The sequence below is a fragment of the Neolamprologus multifasciatus genome, chromosome 19 (genome assembly GCF_963576455.1).
Source record: "Neolamprologus multifasciatus chromosome 19, fNeoMul1.2, whole genome shotgun sequence".
Taxonomy (NCBI): domain Eukaryota; kingdom Metazoa; phylum Chordata; class Actinopteri; order Cichliformes; family Cichlidae; genus Neolamprologus; species Neolamprologus multifasciatus.
In genome coordinates this window covers 14,441,916-14,462,357 of record NC_140457.1, presented here as the reverse complement: position 1 = coordinate 14,462,357, position 20,442 = coordinate 14,441,916, and the positions used below count along the sequence as shown (strand labels likewise).

The following is a 20,442-nucleotide window of genomic DNA, read 5'->3' as shown; positions in this document are numbered from 1 at the left end:
GCTCTGCGACTTGGCAGCAAGGATGGCAGTGTGTGCCAGCACAGCTGTCCGGCAGGCGTCTCATTCAGTGCTGCTCCCAACGTGGAAGCGACGACCAATCTATCACTACAGCAGCCGGGCACACAAGGACACAAAGGTGTAAACCAAGCCTGCCGAGAAGAGGTGCTCAGCACTGGACTGACAGAGTGCAAGAGCTTTACACATCATGATCTCCCCTCGCAGAACTGCATTTGCTAAAGTTGCTTCATTGACCTCCCTATCTGTGTAGGAAACACAATATTCTGACACCTTTATTCCATTGATGGGTCAGTTTTTCAATTACATGCACATTCATACAATGTGCTCCTTGTGTACTTAGCCCTCATAAGGACAGCTACACACACTGTCTGGCAATGGAAAAGCTAGGGCAAAACTCAAATCACTTAAGTTTCTGAAGTATGTAATTCAGTCAACTGTTAATAACTCGCAGGGCGCCAGGCTTGTGGAATCTCTTTTGTCAGAAAGACAATGGTGAGAGAAGAGATTTTATGAGCAGGCGTTTCTCTTGTGCCAGGTTTTTGTTTGTACTTTCATTATATCTCTAGTATATTATCTGATGCCTACATCCTGAGTCCAATCTCGCGGTTAGGTTTTAATCTCCTGACGCACTCAGCTCACTCGCCCCGCTGTCCTGTGCCACACAGGGAATCGGAGAGGGGTTATATTACAGCGCATGAATCAAGGCAAAATGAAATGCACTCTAGACGCTTTCAGATGGTTTTAATTTATAGCCGAGGCCCGCGGAAACAAAAAAAAAATGCATTAAATGTAATCTGATCACTTTATTCGATGCTGAATTTATGAGCAATCGGACTCTGGCTGAGTGACTGATTTTAAAAATAGACCCTGTGATAGATTACACATCTTTAATGCTAAAATATGTTGATACCGGCATTAACAATAAAAAAGGGAGTTGGAATTAGCATTATGTTATTTTTAGTCCACATATCATAGGTAAAACATTCCAGTGACAATAATTTACATGGAAGTTAGGAAGAAATTTTATTTACTAGTTGCAGCTGCTTTTGGATTTAAATTAGAAAGATGTATTTCATCTATTAAATAAATCAGCGACCTCACAAAATTAAGATAAAAGCAGATCAGAAGTATAAATAACCAGTCACTTGAGTAACATGTTTGATTCTTCCAGTGCCAGTTTAGCAGGCATTGACTTTCTCCATGCCATTGTGGTTTATCTCCCATTGATGTTTCAATTGTAAAAATTCTCTAATTTTATGTCCTCGGAGATCAAATCAATTTATGAGAGCGGGATATCTGTCATTGGACCAAATCCATTACGGTCAATCCAACCCAGCAGGGCATTTGGCTACATTAAGAGGTCCACAGGCATTTACAGTGAAGTGAGGAGACGCATCATGTTTTAATGCTCAAAGCCACAGAAACCAATGAGGGATTAGTCTGACTCATTACTCAACACGAATGCCTTGTGGCATTAAGAGAGAAGTGCAAATGCTGTTGAACAAATATTTTTTTTTCTTCAAAACACAAGTGATCTGTGGTTGTTTTAATCTTTTGCTCTGTTGAGCAGATAATGCATGGCCACAAGCAAGAACATTAGCATACAGTCACACCATTTGTTCCAGTATGTGTGTGTGGATGCAAAGACATAGGAAGTGCATCCATCAGCAGTTTCAGGTCTATGGTGAAAAACAAAATGGCCTCTTCCTTCCTTAAACTTTGACCCCCGTTCAGCTAGTGACACCTGGTGAGTGAGGATGTTCCACTGAATTCAAAAGAACATGTCTCCTTAATGCACTGTATGTTTGGAAAAAACACAAGACGTGTGCTGTGAGTTGCAGTGTTAGAAGGGGATGCTGAATATTTGTGTAAGGAGCTTTTCTCTCTTTCCCTCAGCATTGTGAAAATAAGATCAACTTAAGTTCAGTGTTTGTGTTAATCTTCCTGTTCTTTCAGAAATTCTTCTAGTTCTCACTACCAGCAGTGTTCCTTTAAGTAAGACACCTGTCACCATTTTTTTTTACCCATGCTAGGGGATTGCTCTAGGGAAGGCCACTTCAGACTCCAGACTGAAATACTTCAGCAACTTTTAACCAGCAGGTTGACATGTTCTGCTTTTACTGAAATGTCTTGACAGCTGTTAGATTGGCTTGCCATGAATTTTGGTACAGATATCCACAGCACCCAGAGGATAACAGGGAATTCTTCAGTTTTTCCTTGTCTTTTCTTCTACTTCAGCCATGAGTGTGGCACTTGTAGTTTTCAATAAAAAAATTCTCTTCAAACGGTCCCACAGATTGCCATTCTGCAATATTTTCCTCAGCACTACCAGGCTAACTTCCAAACTAGTGACATTAAAATTATTTTAATTAGTGTTGATAATTAGAAAATGTTACCCTGCTAGTATGCTAAACTAAAACAATTAAAAAAAGAGAAAAAAAAAAGGTATTAATATTGAAGTGGCTCGAAAAGTATGTCAGTATTGACCTTAGGAGCAAGCTAGGAGACTGATGTTACACAGGTTTACTGGAGACTTATGCCATAGCTACATTGTAACCACAGAGCACTCTAAACTTCAGCGTAACCTGATGCATAATTAGCATGTATGTTACCTTATATTATCACCTCCTACTGGCAACAGTGTAGAGCGCTTACGTAGATTACATCATAGGTTCTACCAAGATTCACTGCAGAAGACTGAATCTGTCATCAGATATGGTTAGCGAGCACCTGGCAACCACGGGACGCTAGGAAATAATGTGTGTTCCCTCACTGGTTGCAAGTATTTGGTGAAGTTTGGCGGCAGGTCCCAAAGTCCCAGTCCTAACTGATGTCACGTTCACTCACTCTGATTGACGAGTCAGCCAACAAACACTCACCGACACATTTCAAAGGAATACAAATTTTTCCCCTGAAGCCACCAATTTGTTTCTAGGTCTCTGTGATTGAAGCCTTACAGACCTGTTGGTATAGCAGTTGTTGTTTTCTACAACTACAAAGACACATTAACTTCTCTCCATATGAAACCATTTGATTTTACTCAGTCTTTATAGGCTCATTTTTGTAATTGAACCTTTAACAACTTTCTTTTATCATACTCCATCAATAACACACAACTTTTAATAGCCTGTTAATCTTTACCATAGATGTTAAACTATCAGGAAAAAAACACATATCTTCAAGTCTTTGTTCAAAGCTGATGCACATAGACTCCAGATAAAGCCCAGGGATGACGCAATAATTCTAAGAGATGCTTTTGATAAATCTTTTCATTCTTTTGTTTCTCCAGCTGTGCCAAACCTATCTGAGAGTAATTGCTACAATTGTCCTCTCAAAGGGGAATTAGATAATGCCTGTCTGGATGTAAACAAAATCTTTAGCAAACAGCAGAGCAAAATCTTGGGCAGCTATGTTTTGACAAGCGTGTGATGAGTGTCCACGCACTTCTGTGCTCGTTTGCAATTAGATAAGCTAACTGGTACCCAGAATTCCTTTCAGAGCCTGCCACCATGACTATCTGTCTGCCTGACTGCTCACACTGCTCTTCTTTTCATGTCAAGTTCTGAGACCGGTTCTGCAAACTTTCTTCAGTTAAACAAAGAGAGTGTTCCATCTCTTTGCTTTCTCTACTGCAAGTGTTGAAATAGTTACAGGGACTTGGTGGCTAGTTCTGTAAAGACAGTGTGGAGAGAAAAAAAGGAAAAAGACTTTTGGATCTTGAAGAAATTATTAACGGCTGTAGTTCAGAGGAGTGCTCATATCATATACTGTGACAAGTGTGCAGCTCTAAGCACGTCCCTGCCAGCCTGGAACTCAGTTCTACATTCCTTCCACAGACACCATTAGGACTCTGAACTGGGAGAACGACTCGTCATCACAATCACAGAGGAACAGAGGAACGTGGTAGCATTTCTCCGATTTGGCAGTGAAGTTTGTTTTGAAGGCTCGCTGAAGTGATCTGAAATTTTAGTTTTGCTTTTAGTCTGGAATACCATGTCAAGACTTTTTTTTTTAGTCTCCCATTTGTAGCTGAGAGACCAAATAAATACTTTGATGTCTTTTGCATGTTTTGTACAGAGGTTTTTATTAATAGTTACCTTGAAGTCTAATTTATCATTTTTATTTGTAATGAATGTGTTTCAGAAGTTATTTCTATAACAATCAATGTTTTCTCTTTGTTTTTTAAAAAAAAAAGCTAAAAAAACAAAAAACAAAACCCCAACAACCCCAAAACAAAACATAAATAAATGCATCAGTTCCATGGAGCAATTCGTTCGCCTTTATGGGACATCATTTTTAAAAGGGACTGGAAAAAAATGCACAGAAAATTCTTTCAAGCGACACCATGGTGTTTAATTGCCCTGTCCTCTGTTTTGAGGTCCAGACTAGAAAGGTTTATGCATTCAGAGATGATAACAAAGGAGCTTTGCTTTAGGCCGATGTGAGGACAATGACATGTCACTCATGTACACACACATCAGAGAAAGTGATGAGACTGGGGCTATCTCAGACTACCATAACGACCCAGCACTTGCCTCTCATGCATGTATTGAGATATGTGCGCCTTTGTACCTTTGGTCCATTATCTGTCTCTGACTAGGCCTCCAGCTATCCAGATGAGCTGGGGAGCAGAAGTTGTGCATGGTTGCAGACCTAGGGTTTGTCTGATGGGGGAAAAAAGGGTTAAAAAAAACCCATGCCTGTGAATTATGGAGTAAAGCTTGCTCAGAGCATTGTCTAAATTAGCCTGGTTACATATGCGCAGTCATCCTCGTGCCCAGAGGTCATACACCAACCTTAGGACAATGATGGCATCACTCAGACAGTCTGTGCTTTTGCTTGGACAACCAAATTACCACAGAAATATAACCAAAATGGCCTACTTTTATGTGTTTTTTTTATACCAATTTAGTGGAAAATTGTCCAACTACATCTGTGTCCAATCTCTTGTTTCGCTCTTCTCCTGTCTATCCACTTGCAACTCTTCAAACACAAACTCACCTTTATCACTAAATGAGAGGGAAACGCTGCCTCTTCCTGACAGGTTATTATTGATCGTTTTCAATTTGCTGTCAAAGCTAGATCTGGCAAATTGCAGAGTTGGTCTTAGCATGTTGTCCATCCATCCAGCAGCTGCAAGGCAGGTCACCAGCTGACCAGTCAAATATCTGTCTTAAAGGGCATTTCAGTTTTGACAGTGACAGCATTAGAGGAGAGCAGCCAGGGTCAAAAACAAACAGGTCTGTCTGTCAAGCCTGTAACAAGAGGCCAGAGTCTTGTCTGCTTCAGATTGCTCATTCCAAAACCCAGAGGAATCAATTTTTAAAGCACTTCCTCGTACAAGTTCGAACAGATACATGGTTTAGTTTAGTTAGGATGGACTGTGAGCATTAAAGTCACAGATATATCAATAAGTATGTTAAAGTAATAGTCTAACAATTTAAAACAACTGGAAATGTGGTTGTCATGTTTGTATGCTACATGCAACGTTTTGAGACACTTTAGCTTTTGTTGTAAGCTAGAGATGCTGACTGATGTTGAAAAGGAAATGACAATAACCTACAATTTGCTGTTAGGATCTTAAACAAAAGAGCCTACAGGAAACCATTGTGATGGGTAAAATATAACTATGAACATGACTTTCTTATATAGAATAAAAAAAAATATATATATAGCAGTGTTGTGTGATTATGGCTGCATGAAGCCTTGTTCTTACATTTATCATTACATTTTGTTACCAGTTTTTGGAACATTTCCCCTGAAATTTAAAGTATTACTTGTTACTTGCTACCTTTACAAAAAGTAACTTGTCACACTACTTGCTACATTACTTCTGCAGCAACATTACCAGAGATGCATTATCACATAACTGATCTAATTAACCTGAGCTTAGCAGTTTACCATCATGTATTTGTCCTTTTTTGGCTGTGAAAAAGGCAAAATGGGACAAGAAAATTAAAGAACTTGAAGAACTGATGTGCAATGCAAAGGATATGCTTTTAGTAATGTGATAATTACAGACGCATTTAATGTTATCACAGTAATCTTTTATTTTGTACTGCATAATCACCAATCTTTCTCTTGTTAGACAGCAGCAGTATGCAAAAAATGCAAATATGCATGGAATTCCTTTAACAGTTTCTTAATTTGACATGAAGTTTATTTTTAATTAGTATTGATGATTAGAAAATGTTATTTAATAATTTTTTAGGTAATACAGCACTCATAATCTTGTCTGTTAATAGTTGCACTCTCACTGTTCTCTTTCAAATCCAGATCCTTTAAGATGTATTTTTTCCTACCAATATGAGATGTTTTTCTATTAATATACTGCTTCTCTCATACGCTAGTTTGATGTATCTTCCTGATTAACAGACATAATGAAACCTATCACTGCCATATGAATGCACGTTAGCTTCTTTTGCAGAAACCGTTTTATCTAATAGAAAGCGTACTGCAAATACGGAGCCAAAAATAGTTGGGCAAATGTTATATGCATTTCCTGTTGCTGTGAGTGTATGCATGACCTATTGTTTATGGGAGGGACTCATCGGGAGACTGGCTGCCTGTGTTGTCTGCCTAAGCAGAACCTGGTGAACCTGTGAACTTGCAAACCTTGAAATGCAGATCTGAAGCCTGCTGAGGAGTGATGACAGCTGTCATAGCTGTGCAATAAAGTCAAACGAGAGAGAGAGAGAGAGTGAGAGAGCAGAGAGAAGGAGAGAGGAAAAAGAGAAGAAGCAGCAACTTCAACACTTTTGTGCTGAAAACACAAGAGGATTTTTTTTAGGGGTGGGGGGGTGGGAGGGGAGTGCGCCGAATTCTGCTACTCAGCATAAAATGTGTTGGATTGAGAAATAAATAAAAGCAGTGAGTGACCACATGAAACACCGCTGCGCTGCAGGGGATTCTGCTTCCTTTGTTTAGATGCTAATATGCTGCTGTGATAGCAATATGGAATGAAGGGGTCCTCCTCTGCCTTTGATACACATTATCTCTCGGCATCTTTTTTTACTAGCCTGGCACAACAAGCATAGTATCCCTTGGAGAGTAAGGCCCTTTTGTTGCAGGCTGACCTGCAGGCACTGAGCAGCCATTAACATAAGCATATGGGTAATATCAAACATTGCTGCATTCTTCTTTTGTGTACAAGAGATAAGTCTTAATGATATGGTTTTCTTGTATGTGCAGTAACGGGTCCTTTTACTGCTGTACTGTATGGCTTTATTTAGACAGAGAATGTTTCCAATTTGTGGTTCACTCATTCATATATTATTATTTAATGCAATATCTATGAGATATCATTCTCTGAGCATCATCTGCCACACAGGCTCAGGCTGTCTTATACATAACCTGGTCTGCTCCTTAGTTTTCTGTGTAAAATGAGCCTGTCTGCCGCACACAGGGTCAGTGCATTAGATCACTTTGCAAGCCACCATGTTGAGGGTGTGTGGGCAAACTTAAGAGAGAGCCCGAGCAGGAAATGGACAGGAGGGGATCAGAATGAGTGATGGAGAGACAGAGTTTGACTGGGAAAAAAGGAAAACACCAAACTAAGAGCAAGGACCTTCTCAAGTTTCATTTTAATAGCGCAGGGCCATTTTTCTCCCTTTACGCAAAGCACAGGCCTGGCCATTAGGGCCTCTCGGTAGAATGTGTAAACCTCCTGCTATTAAAACCACAATTTGCACTGTCAGCTCCTATGAGCCAAATCTATGGCCAAACTGCAACCCTCCCCCCCTCAGCACGACGCAGACCCCTTTTCCCCTTTTGTAACAACTTTCAGGCCACAATAACCATCATCAGTTAAAGGCGGCGGGTCCATTACACTTCCCCTGTTCACACAGCTCTGCATTAAGCTAATATTATCTATTCCCAGAGTGGCCAAGCCCTTCACACACCCCATCAATTATTAATCTCTCTGCTCATAGCTAATGTTTGGTTTGAATTATTTAAACCTATCTTCATTTATCAATAAACATAAATGTTAAACAAAGAATGCTGATGAGCATGAATTACGCTGTAAACTAGTTTATGAGATTATTTGGATGGGAGTTGATTTATGGATGTCATATTCAACGGTAATGCTTCAAAGAAAGGACAGAGGATTGTAAAGGCAGGCTAATGCACAGAGGGGAAGAATTCTCACACTGGGGCCGGTCATCCTGTCAGTGCTATCATCACTTCAGCAGTAAGCTGCGTTTCAAAATGTAATTCTGTGCTCATCTTATTCTTTATTAATGAACGAATTTGTTCATGACACACGTGAATCCAAATCTGTGTCCCAGATATTTGCTCTTGTTGAAAGCTCTTACATATTAGTCCAGTCCTCCCCAGGGTGCCATTACAGTTCAATACCCCTGCAGTGAGAACAAAATGAACCCGTGCCTCTGAGATGTCCAACCTGTTAAAAGGAGAAATGAACAGACAAGAACACAACCTCTCTGTTGGGTCTGCTCTGAAAGAGCGTCCTATACGGCCACAGCTATTTGACTAATGGGGGAAAATAGGCATATGTCACATTTTTCCCTAAGCAAACACATTTGAATATTATGGATGACCTATATAGGCAGGAATAATACGGACCCTGAAGGGTGTGAAAGGGCTCAGCTTGGGGATGGATGCCAAGAAATTACAGTTACTTTGGTATTTCTGAAGTTCTTGACATTGTGTTTCCAGCGCATGCTTTGCAACAAAGAGAATGATTTGGAAAAGTTATACATACAGGTTGTGTTAACCCATTTGTAAGACTGTCCAAAGATAAAAGACAATCTGGCCCTTGACATGTCTTAAAGTTAGACCCAACTCTGTCCAGGCTTCAACTGTGTGAGACATGGGCTTAAAATACTTAATGCAGAGGAGTTCATGGTCAACTCAGTGACTGCTAGGTACCCTGGTCACGTGGCTGCAAAACAAGCCTAAATCATCACCCCTCCACTGCTGTGCTGACAGTTGGTATGAGGTGTTTGTGCTGATTTACCATGTTTGGTTCTCACAATACATGGTGCTGTGCGCTATGGCCAGACATTTCCACTTTGGTCTCATCTGTCCAAAGGAAATTATTCCAGAAGTCTTGTGATTTGGTTTAGATTCAACTTTGCAAACCTAAGTCAAGTTGCCGTCTTCTTTTTAGAGAGATTATTTGTCAGTTCATCCAAGCAGGTCATAGTTGTTCAGTCTTTTTTTCTTATTGTGCTGTCATGAACTTTAACATTTAACATGCTAAATGAGGCCTGTAGAGTCTGAAATGTAGCTTTTGGGTTTTTTTTGCAGTTTCTTGGGGGATTGATCTTGGGAAAATCTGCTGGGATGTCCACTCCTGGGAAGACTGGCAGCCCTGTTCATTTTTTTCAAGATAACTGCCAATCAAACACCAGATTATTTATTATGTTCTGATAAGCAAATCAGAACATAATAGAACTAACAGGGGGTGTAATTTCTTTTTACTATTACTGTATTTATCTCTGGACCCCAAACCAAATTCTTAGTGTTATAGCATTTTAAAGCAGTACCCCTATTTATGACTTGCACTGTACATAAAAACATCCTATCCTTTGGAGAGATGAGACTAATCTCAACCTGTGATATGTGAAGAAAAAGAAGAAGGAGGCTCAGTAATTATTTTTTGCATGTTAAGAAATCCAGGTAAGGAAATCCCAGAAAGTTGATTCTAGTCATCAGGACAAAGCATTTTCACTGGCAGAAACATTTCATCACTCATCACTCTTTTCAGTCCTTGGAAGATTGCTAAATGCTACAACAATAGTCAAGTGCTGATGACCTCTGCCTTGCATGGGGCATGTTTGGTACAAAAAAACAAAAATAAAAGATCCATGTACAAAAATCAGCAATGACGAGAAAGTCAAACGGCAAGAAGGGTGTCAAACAGGAGCAAGGATTTGACGTTTTGTGTGATTACTCACTTCTTTGATGTTGCAAATGACAAACTCCTAGATTCATTCTGACAGCAAAGTACTTAACCAAGCACTGAAATCTGTAATAAAATTAAATTTACAAATGTCTAAATAATAATCATGTTTATTACCCACAATAGGCAAGAACTCACAAAAAAGAAAAATAAACTCGAAGACATATTCCTGGTTTCCCGGGAGAGTATGAGAAACAGCAGCAACACATTTATTGTCACACCCAGGGGTATATTTCTGCATGTGGTTTTAGATCACTCACTGACATTTTACTTCCATCATTACAATCCAGATTTGATGCCCGTCGTGCAGTACCTCGCCACACCACCTAAATCTCAACCCTCCCCATCTCCACGCTTCTGTCTCCAGTGTTGGGTAAACAAGGCGGAACCCTTGTCAGCGTGGCTAAGCTGGTGGCTCATGACAGAACGCTGAATGAGTGATTTAAGGTTTCAAGTGAGCAGCTTTCACAGTTAATTAACCTGCTGATGGCTGTGCATGTGTGGAGTGGAGCAAGGGATTCATGGGAGGAAGCCCTCTTCAGTTGCCTTGCCATTTCAAGTTAAGACAGCCGCGCACATTGCTGTGACACTGGGCCTAAAGTCATCAAGTCGAGTGATCGCTCATTTGTTTCTGTGGTAGCTGCTTGTTCTGCAGGTTTAGCCTTGTCTTTTCTCTTCACCTTCAAAACATAAGACAAGGGATTAAACAGGAACATGGCTATCTTTCCACACCAAGCTTATAGGACATAAAGAGGAGACAAAATAAACAAAACGTACATTGTAAATATGATTTTCAGACGACTGCAAGTCTAGGGGGCTGTAATGATATACAGTCTATACAGTCTCATTCATTTTACTCTAAAGTCTGACAAAAAGGGCAAGAACAAATGCCAAATTCCAACTCAATAATTATGAAAACCCTTAGCTACTCACTTAGGAAGCTTCCAGTAGGACACCAAAATACCAACAACTACATACTTCACTGCTTTAAATGTTCAGAAAGTTAACTGTAAAGCTGCATTTAAATATGACCCAATCATCCACTGTGGATTTCCAAAACATTTGCCATTCATTCTGTGAGGTCATGGACTAAATGTGTACCTGATCTGGCCTGGGTCACTGCAGTTTGGGAAAAAAAAATACTCACACTTTGAATGTGGAGCCTGAACACCCATCAGTGTTCTCACACCCACCCCAGGTTTCTTCAGAAACTTGATCTGTGGTGTGCTGAAAGCTGGGTCTTCACCTGTTAGCAGATCAACCACTAGTTTCTGGGGTCACTGTGTATTTTGCTCTGGTTTGCCACCCAGGCAGCATTGCATTTCAGTGGGAGGACAGTGTGTGTGATTCATGCCTTGATAATTACAGTGCATGTCCTCTTATTATTAGCAGCTGACTACCGGCATTCAAACAGATGCTATGTGCCCTAAGAAGGATTTGTGCTTTTCTGTAGATGGACTGTGACATGTGGACATGAGTTTATATTTTAATTGCATTTTGATGCAATACTTATAACGCTAATTTTGATTCCCAAAAGATAAATATAAATACAATTTTACCATTTTTCTAAAACAAATACCTCTAAGTGTAAATGGGCACTGCACTGACAATCTACATAAATGCTGTAATTGTCCCCCAAGATAAAGCTTTCGCATATTCATCTGTGCGGCAGTAATGTAAAATTTTACCTAATTTACATCATCCTTGAGGCAGTGCAGCAAAACAATTTCCAAGTGAGGGCAAAAGCTCTGATGAAACCAAATAAGAACACGTACGTCATTATTGACTCTTAGCCTTTTTTAACTACTCTCCAAAGGACAATATAATTGTCTATATGTATTTCACGGTTTTTTCAGTGCACTCTCTGAACACTTAGATGGCACACTTGTGCTTGGAGGCGACCTCAACCTTGGACTGAATGAAGAAATGGATAGGCTCAATACAGCAGGAACTCAGCGTAATTGGCAGTCCACAAATATAATCAAACAGTATATGAGCGACTTTGGTCTTTGCGATGCATGGCGCTCCCTTCACCCCACCAGTAAGGAATATACTTTTTTTTCACATGTTTATCACTCCTACTCTCGTCTAGATTATTTTTTGGTCAGCAGCTCACTGCTGAGTGACGTTTCAGACACTGAGATTCACCCTATAGTTGTCAGCGATCATGCTCCTGTATCTTTAACACTAATGCACAAGAATAATACTATGCCAAGTAAAAACTGGAGATTTAATACATCACTGCTTAAAGATGAAGACTTTATTAAATATTTTAAAAAAGAGTGGACTTCATATTTAGACTTTAATGACACTCCCGGAACATCAGCTTCTGTTTTATGGGAAGCAGGGAAAGCTGTGATGAGAGGTAAAATAATTTCTTTCTCATCACATAAAAAGAAAAAAGAAAACAAAAATATTCAGGAATTAGAAAAAAACATCAAATCACTAGAAGAAGCCTACACGTCCCACCAAGATCAGGAAACATTGAACAAAATACGCAAAACAAAACTAGAATTAAATGAGATAATTGATAGAAAAACAAAATTCTTAGTACAAAGACTACGCTTACAAAATTATGAACATAGTAATAAATCCGGTAAATTTCTAGCAAACCAGTTAAAAATAAATAAAGAAAAAACAACTATATGTGCTGTTCAAGATTCATCTGGGAACACAATATATGAACCGAAACAAATAAACAACATTTTCAGGGATTTCTATAAAACGTTGTATTCACCACAAATAAACCCATCTAAAAAGGAAATTGATCAATTTTTAGACAACATAACTCTCCCAAAATTATTAGACTCTCAAGCAATGGCACTGGATTCGCCACTGACATCAGGTGAACTCCAGGAAGCCCTGATAAATATGTCCAATAATAAGGCTCCAGGTCCAGACGGCTTTCCTGCAGAATTCTACAAAGAATTCTGGACGATTCTAGCACCAGTTTTTTACAGAACGTTGTTAGAAATCAAAGAAAAGGGCAGACTTCCATCAAATATGAATTCTGCAAACATTAATCTCCTGCTAAAACCAGGCAAAGACCCTGTATATCCCTCAAGCTATCGTCCAATATCCCTTATTAATGTAGACCTCAAAATAATCTGCAAAGCTCTCTCGAAGAGACTAGAGAAAATAACCCCCCTCTTAATTCATCCTGACCAAACTGGTTTCATAAAAGGTAGGCACTCATCAACAAATACACGTAGATTACTTAATTTGATAGACTACTCATACAGTAAAAACCTTGAAACTACAATATTTTCCTTAGATGCAGAAAAAGCGTTTGACAGAGTTAACTGGAAATTTCTATTTGCAACTTTACACAAATTTGGTTTTGGATCTTCTTTCATCAACTGGTTAAAAATATTATATAATTCCCCAACAGCTTGTGTCAGAACAAATGACCAGACATCCTCCAGCTTATGTCTCCTGAGGGGCACCAGGCAGGGATGCCCACTCTCCCCTTCACTGTTTGCAATTTTTATCGAACCACTAGCAGCAGCAATTAGACAGAATTCAGCAATTAAGGGCATAAAATGCAAGAACGTAGAACATAAAATCAGCCTTTATGCTGATGATGTGTTACTCTTTCTCCAAAATTCACAAAACAATATCTCTGGGGTGATTGAATTGATAAACTCTTTTGCAAGAATATCAGATTACTCAATTAACTGGTCAAAATCTACAGTCCTTCCTATTAATTGCTGCTTCCATAATTCCTCTTCTACTCCACTGCAATCGGGAAATATAAAATATTTAGGTATTAATGTTTCTCCCAAGCTTGCAGATCTAACTAAATTAAACCATACCCCACTTTTAAAGAAAGTAGAAGGTGATCTGGCTAGATGGAAATGTCTACCCATATCACTCATGGGAAGGGTTGCTGCTATAAAAATGATGGTATTACCAAAAATAAATTATTTATTCTCAATGATCCCAACTAAACCGCCGCAAGATTGGTTCAGATCTCTAGATTCATATATGTCCAAATTCCTTTGGAAAAATAAGCCCCCACGTATAAGCTTAAAAACACTACAAAAAACCAAGGATAAAGGAGGATTAGAACTACCGAACTTTCAGCACTACTTCTTAGCCAACAGGCTTCAGTTTATCTCAGGATGGCTAAAACATACCCTCTTAGATGAACCTTGGCTAGATGTAGAACAAGCACTTTGCAATAATCTAGAGATTTCAGATCTACCATTTATCAGCTCAAACATCCAACGACATGAATGCTTCAAAAGCATCAACATCAGCTCTTCTCTGACAGCATGGTGGGAGTTTCTAAAATTGACGGAGTCTTCATTAATCCCATGCAAACGTACACCTATCTGGAACAACCCTGACATATTACAAAACAATAATATGATAAACTTTTCAGATTGGAATGGTAAAGGAATCAAATATGTAGAACATATACTAGAAGGAACAGAATTTATTTCATTTGACAGACTAGTTACACAATATGGGATCAACAAGAAAAGATTTTTAGAATATCAACAAATTAAATCCATAATAAAAAAGAAATTTAAACTGGGTCAAGTTGAACTACAAACACCACCAAGTGTGGTTCAATTTTTTACTCTTAAAACCCCCAAATTACTATCCAAAATGTACAGAATGCTTTCTAAAACAGATGAATCAATATCACTTCCTATTGCAAAATGGGAAGCGGATTTATCAGTTAACTTAGACCAAAACTTCTGGTCTCAGATTTGCTTAAAAACCTTTCATCTAATCAGAAATCCCAGTCTTCAATTAATTCAATACAAAATACTACATAGAGTGCACTATACAGGTCATCGGATGTTCAAGATGGGCTTTGCATCTACCAACAACTGCTCACACTGCCAAACCAATTCACCGGACAATTATATCCACGCTCTTTGGTTCTGTCCACCAGTTCAGAAGTTTTGGCGCGAGATATGTGAAGACTTATCAAAGTGTCTGAAATGTAACATTCCAACTTCCCCCTTAGTGTGTTTGTTGGGCAGCTTAGATAATGTCACTTCAGAAAAGAATATAGCCCATATGGTTTTCACTGCCCTATGCATAGCCAAGAAAACAGTCCTCATGAACTGGAAAAATAAAAACAATCTTAATTCTAACCAATATAGAAATTATCTATTAGATTACATTAGTCTTGATACAGCCTCTGCCACCACATCAGATCAATTGCTCTGGACTCCTTTGATCACCTCCATCACCTAGTGGGGGTGGGGGGTCATATTTTGGTCTCGCCTTCACTGTTGTGATTGGTGTGGGGGTAGGGTCGGGCTTAGGGCGTCAGGCGGTTCCCCGGGAGCATCTTCCTTGGGGGGCTCAACCCGGGGTAGCGGTCATGGCCAATTAGGGGCTCTGTTGGCTCTTAGGTGACGGCTTCCTCGTGGCTACGTGCAGCGGGGCTAGGGGAGGGTCTGTGCTGATGGACGGGGGTTACTGACCTGGTGGCCTGGCTGCCCCTGGGTGGGTCCGGGACGGGCGTGAGGTTCTGGGGGCGCTCCGGCTCTGGCCTGGGGCCCTGGCCGGGCCTCGGGGGCCTGGGTCCTGGTTGGTGTGTTGCCGGGGTTGTGGGCCGGTGGGTATATGGGGGCCCGCCACTGGCGCAGGGTGCCGCCGGTGCGCCGAGCCACCTGGGGGGCTCTTCAACTGGTGGGGGGGGGGTTGTCACATCTTGCAGGAGCTTTCCTCTCTCAGGAACTCTCTCTGCAAGAGGGGGAGATACAGGAGAGGTGGAGGAAGATCTCAGCCTGGGCGTCTATTGTCTTATGTAGTCTGGAAGATGAGTGGATGATGGGGTGGGTGTAGTTTTCTCTGTTGTGGGGTTGGGTGGACTGCCCCGGGCTCTGTGGGGCCGGGCGGCGCCGCTGCACTGGTCCCCGGTTCGGATGGGCCTGGGCCCCCCTTCCCTGGCGGGTCGCGGAGTATGGGGGTGCCTACTGGGGTCAGCGGGGGAGCTGGCCCCAGGGAGGGGTCACTTGCCCCTCCCTTCCTTCCCTCCCCATCTCCAGCTGCCTCCCTCTTCCCGCTCCACCACAACCACCCACACATGCAGGGCCTTGGAGTAGGGGTGTGTCACCAGGGTGCAGAGGAGGTAACCCCCCCCCCCCCCCTCTGTCCCCTTCTGGCTGCCTCTGCCTCAATTTTATCACGCAACTTAGACATTCACATTACTCACACTCTCATTACACATACATATAGGATCTTGGGGGTGGGCACGCTACACGGAATCCCAATTACCATCAGGGTGTACACCTCACCCCCGGCGTCGTTGCCCACCTCTCAATTTTAAATACACGTAGACATTGAGGGCTAGCAGGAGGGACTATGCGCTTACCTGCTGCTCTCTGGCAGGTAGCTCCATGCCCTCCTGGGTTTTAAATGCACCTTAGAACACACATACATCAACACTACAATGAGCGGGTGGAGGGAGGTTAGGAGTCTTCTCTCACCCTCGTTCTCTGCTTCCTGCTGGAGCAGGGGGGCTAGGAGGAGGAGTTGGCCGTCCGACTGGGATCCGGAATGTGGGGCCTCCCTGCTGCTGCGGAGTCGGGGCGGTCTGCTTCTCCCCACCGCAGGGAAAAGGGTAACACAACCTGGGTCTGGGTGCAGTTCCCCCCTCCAGGGGCAAGGGTACCTAGACCCGGTTCGTAGAGTACGCTTGGGGAGTGTGATTGTGTGTACAGCGTCTCTTTATGTCTGTCTCCACGTTGGTTGAGTGTGGAGTAAGTGCATATGAGAGCATGAGGGTGGGAATGGATGTTTGTATCTGTGTGTGCCTGTATGTCTGTGTCTATATGTCAGGTTGGGTATCAGATGCCACCTCTCTGAGGACAGCTCAGGCCCTCCAAGGTTTGGAGGCCTATCTCCCCCCACCACTTCCCCTGCCGGGGGCGGACTCCCTCAGACATCGGTGCGTTGGTGGTTCTTTGTGTCCGGGGGTGGGCGTCCGGGTACACACCGGCTCACTCCTTGGCGGCTGCTTATCGGGGCCTGGAGCCTGGGGCTCGCTTGGGCCACCTCGGAGGTGGGGTGCCCCCGGCCTCTCGGCCTGGGGCTCGGTCACTCAGGCACAGCTGGCTGCCGGCGGAGCTCACGGGCACGTCACTGCAGCCCCCCCTGGCTTCTGCTCCGTGGCTGCTGGGTGACCCCTCATCTGGGACTCTCCTCGGCTCTTTCTGGGACAGTGGCGCGGCTGCCCCTCTGTTGGTCTTCCTTGGTCTCTTGTGTTCTGGGGGCCTCTGGATGTCTGGAGTTTTGATCTCCTCCATACCTGCTTCATGCCCTGGAGGACGGGGCAGTGGCCCCCCACACCCTCTAGCAGATCATTACATGAGGGAACCTTTTAAGAAAACAAGCGCGTCCATGCTCACAGGTGTACACACGGGTGATTACACACACAAACTACACCCTTTTTGGCTCCTACCTCAATGCACACTGTGCTGTCGATCTTACGTGCTGCACAATAATGTTTAATATTTAGTAGTTACTGTCATATTCCCATATATCATTGTGATGTGGTTTATTGTATTACTCTCGTTTTCTTCTGCTTGTTTTCTTTTTTCTTTCTCAACAGGTGATCCAGGTGATCGATATATGTATTTATTTTTTTATTTATTTATTTTTTTTCTTCTGCTTATTCTGTTGGTTTTTGTTTTTTGCCCTTCTCCCCCGTCCCTCTTCTCAACTGTCTTTCTTTCCCTCTTTCTTTCTCCCTTTTCTTTCCCCCAGTCAAATCTGTCCCGTATTCAGCAAGTGAAAATAAAATAAAGAATAAAAGGTGAATCAAATGGACCATTACGGCAAAGCTGGGATGGTCAATTTGGTAAAGAAAAACCGTTGGGCATCTTTCTTCGCCTTTAGACAATAATTCTGATGGCAAAAGAGCCAAACGGGACAGGCAAAAAAAAAAAAAAAAAAAAAAAAAAAAAAAAAAAAAAATTGTCTATATGTATATAGCTCTAGGTTGTATCAGATTGTGGTTTGATGAGTTCATGTATGTAGTCTCAGTAAACTGTACAATCATGGATTGAAGGGTAATCAGAACAGCATTTCAAAACTAATTTCTCTATAATTGTATCCAATTATTTATGCTCTTTCTAATAAGTGCAGTGACTGACCAAATGAACAGGAGAGGATACGTTCCATTATTAATACTAACACATTGGCAAATAGATATATACAACTATGAAATTTGTCTCTTGTAATTATGCATATTGGATCAACTTCAATGCACTATAAAAGTGTAGATTATTAGCTTTCCTGTGTAAAAGGCAGTATATTTTAACAGGTTAAATGTTAAGTGAATTTTATATGTATACATAAATACATTCATTTCTCAAAAATGGATATGGGAATGTGGAAAAGAATGCCTCACTGCTGATCTATGGGACTCAATGATGCAGCTCTCTTCCAAGCCACTCTGGGATGCATTTAGGACATGCATGGAGAAAACAATGGCGAGTGTATTACCAGAAAAGATAAATCTATCTCATTAATCCCTTATTCTCCCAGCCTGGGAGACACATTTAAGAGAACATGCAGAAGCAGTTCTGTGTGCTAGGATCTCTCATGCAGATGGCAGAGAGGGGGAAAGGAAAGAAGGAGGGGCTATTGTGTCAATCTGTGCATCATTAGACAGTGCAGTGACGGCAAGAGGTAGAGCGGGATTACCAGGATGTGGCGTTCACAACAAAACAATCAGTGATGTCTTGTCAAAGAAAATATGCTGTATTCCTTCTTCTATGAAGCAGTACATCCAAATTAAATGACTTTTTCAGCAAACTATCATTAAATATAAGCTCAGACATATTTATAATTGTATTCTTTTAATGAAGATTTTTAAGGTTGTAGCTATTTTTAGCATCTTTTCCTTTAAAATGTTTTAAGCCCTTGTTCTTCTTTCTCAAATTTCTGAAGATTTCAAATCACCACAATCAGTTCAACGTTAGTATCAAATGACCTTTGCACTGATTGTCCATACTTGGCAACATTTAAAAGCTAGTGCCAGTTGTGTCTCTGTTCTCAGTACAGGGACCTTCAGGGTAAAGAAGGTCTAAAGTCTAAGGTTCAACTATAGTATTTATTGATTGGGCTGAAATCGCCCCATCAATGGTCTTCTAGTCCACAATTCTGTTGTATCACACGGCTACATGTTCAAATTACCACCAGTAAATTCGATTGATTTCGGTCAAAAATGGCATTGATTTTTACCCATCTGAAATGACCAGGGAGTCCATAAAACAGATAAAGAGGTCATAACAATTTTACCAGCCTGTAGAATTCCACAGAAAGATTTAAGGGGTCATGAAAGCCTGATGGTTAAAAATGAAGCCTGCAAAAGGCCAACAAAATGTACCACGGATGCTGCATTACAAATAGCTCCATCTATGAAGCAGTCGATAGCTGAGAAACAAAACGTACTGTTGAGTTTATACGAGTCCAACTATAAAGTATTCTTTTAAGAAGAACAGAGACCCATTTATTTTACCTAACAGACTGAGGAAGAAGACAAATGAAAGTAGATGTAGCAGTGTAACAGTGGACAGACACGTGAAGTTTGCCACTGACCTTGGTGCCTTATAAGTGAGCAAATTTTATTGATTCATTCCTCATCCAACCACCTTGAGCATGTTGTTAAGTTTTAGACTGACGGTGAATGTGTTTCACTTGCTTTCTGTAAACACACCAATGGGTCAACAACCAGGAGTGATTGTCTAGTTGACACAAAAAGAACTATTACTAATTTATGTCTCGTTTTTCCCTAGACTGGACTAACAGCGGAGGATACCTTGTCTCAGGGCCAAGCTGGATTTCAGTGCTGTCAACTTTTTATTTTACCTGTCAGAATGGAAACGGACATACAAGGGTTTGTTTGCCCCTCTGACGTCTTTAGCCACATAGGCTGTGAGAGGAAATAGACAGAGAGCAGATTTTAAGGACCCCACACCTCTTAATGGTATGCTTCGTATGAGAGTGTGGGATTTGGAGGGCCAAGTAACTCTTCCTTGTCTTCTTCCTCCTGAGACATCATTTAGTCTTATAAAGAAAAATGTGGAAGAAAAAGTGATCGGAGCTGTAGCTGGATATAAAAGTCTCAGTTCTCACAGTTCTCCACCTCAGGAAAGATGATGTTCAATACTGGGCTGGCAAATGGGGGGGGGAACGTAAAGAAAATCCTCCGACCTTCTAAATCAGTGAAACCAGATGTTTGGTGTTCTGGTTTTCCTTTAAATCTTCCGGATGTGACAGTTTAAAAGTATAGTGTGTATTTGATCTCTAGTAATGTGTAAAATCTAATTCCGGAAGAAATTAATTCAATGCAAAATCAAAACTGAATCAAATGATTACTGCCTAAACATTGCAGGTCCTTGCCGAGATGTAGGCCTCTGAAGGAAAACTTCCATGTGTTTCAGTGCTGATTTCAAAAGTCTAACCATTTCTCTAATGTATATGTTCAGCTAAGCCAAATCCACACAATGACATCAGAT

The 20,442-nt window shown here is 41.2% G+C and overlaps 1 long non-coding RNA gene across 1 annotated transcript in view; it reads left to right on the top strand.

Annotated features, from left to right (window-relative positions):
* LOC146496214 (uncharacterized) overlaps positions 1-20,113 on the top strand; it is a 55,124-nt gene extending 35,011 nt beyond the window's left edge. Inside the window, exon 4 of the long non-coding RNA XR_014871194.1 lies at positions 19,720-20,113. This is a non-coding gene — a long non-coding RNA (uncharacterized LOC146496214). The remainder of the gene's footprint in view (positions 1-19,719) is intronic.
* Positions 20,114-20,442: the final 329 nt, after the last annotated feature.